Source organism: Pseudorca crassidens, chromosome 6, assembly GCF_039906515.1.
Source record: "Pseudorca crassidens isolate mPseCra1 chromosome 6, mPseCra1.hap1, whole genome shotgun sequence".
Classification (NCBI taxonomy): Eukaryota; Metazoa; Chordata; class Mammalia; order Artiodactyla; family Delphinidae; genus Pseudorca; species Pseudorca crassidens.
This window is the reverse complement of record NC_090301.1, coordinates 33,339,974-33,341,749: the sequence shown is the minus strand read 5'-3', so window position 1 is coordinate 33,341,749 and position 1,776 is coordinate 33,339,974.

Below are 1,776 nucleotides of genomic sequence, written 5' to 3'. Positions count from 1 at the left end.
TGCTATGTTCTTAGTACCCGTAAGGATGCCTAGCAGAGAGTAGACACTCAAATATTTGTTGAATACATGAAAGATGTTCACTACATGAACTATGTGAAAGATCCAGAACATCCCCTTCCCGTTACAAGGCACACAGGAGGTCTCTGGGCAAAAGATATCTTTTGCTAATACCAATAGGTCTCAAAAAGTACCTGGAAACCTCTGTTAGCACCTTGATATAATTGGATCCCATCATTCATTAATTCCAGTCATTCATTTACCCATTCACTATTCATACTCATGCAGTTCTTACTATATGCTAGATACTAGCTTAGTACTGGGGGTCCAACAATGAATTTTCATGGAACTTATTCTAGCTGGGACAAAGATGTGGTTGGGGATGTGGAGAGAACAGAAGAACCATGTTTCTTATTTTTGTCACCTTGCTAAGCCACTAGTTAATTATAAGCTCCTTTTTGGGGATATCTATGGTCTCCCATATTCTCCTCCTCATACTTTGTGTTGTTTGCCCTTGACCTAGCAGTTTGTTTAATGAAGTATGGAATCTCTTGCTTTTCTCTTGTAACAGAGAATTTTCAGGCAATTACTGTATTTGGTCAAGATCCAAATCCAAAATCAGAGGCAGCTCTGAACCCCTGACTAACGCATCACTAGCTGATTATATAAATGGTAATGTGCAAAGACAATTTCTCGAAGATGCCACAGTAAAGATGCTTCTCGTTAATAAGTGGTTTCGTTTCTCTTTGGGTAAAGGATGCAAGGAAAATAATTTTACTTCCTGCAAACATTCACTCATTTAATGTTTAAGAATTAATGAGATCTTACTTCATGCATAGCACAATATGATGCTCTATACGGATACAATAAGTGTAAGATATAGACTGCTCTCTAGCAGATGGCACTTCCATTAAGGAGACCAGACACAGCCATAGTGTTTCCACTTCATTCACTCACCCACTCCCTCTCCCCATCAAGCCATTTTGGTTTCTCTTGCCTCCCTGACCACATGGTATACTGTGGCTATACTCTTGTCTGTATCCTAGATTCTCTCATGCCTTGACTTTTCCCCACTTTCACCTTTTCTGTTACTCAGTTCAAGATTTTCATTCCTTTTGATCCCAGGTTGCAGAGTTGCTCGAGAAAATCAAGTAACTTAATATGACATAACTTTCAGCAGGTTGCAACTGAATGTTTACAAGCAATCTGCATACAGGGACTGGGAAGTGGGGAAGGAAATTTTACTCCTATTGGAAGCCAGACTTGTGGAATAACTGAGGTATTTAAATCAGTCATTGAGACTGAAAAGACCCAAATTACACTAAAACAAGGAAACAAAGTCTAAATGCAGACGAGAGTCCTTGAAGCAAAAACGGGAAAGGTCTACATATATTTGGACGACATCTATGGTAAAAATCAGTTTGGCCAGAGAGAAGAGAACGGCTACGAGTGTTCGCAAAAAAAGTGACAGTCATGGTGAGGTCATTCTGATGACTTCAAAGCAGGGAGATCGGGGGGGTAAATTCTAGCGGCTAGCATTTTCCAAATTCCAAATGCTTAAGGAAAACAGATGAGACAGCTTCGCATTTCTCTCAAGGTAAAATACATCATATATGAGAGTTTAAAACAATTTAAAAAGCGCGATGGATTTCGCTTTCAGATTTCCGCGAGCCTAATCGTGTAAAATCACATTTTCTTCCCTAAGAACTCTCGCGATATTCTCGTGGTCCTCTGCGGCGGGAACAAAACGGAAGCCAAGGCGCACTATGCGGCACGTCA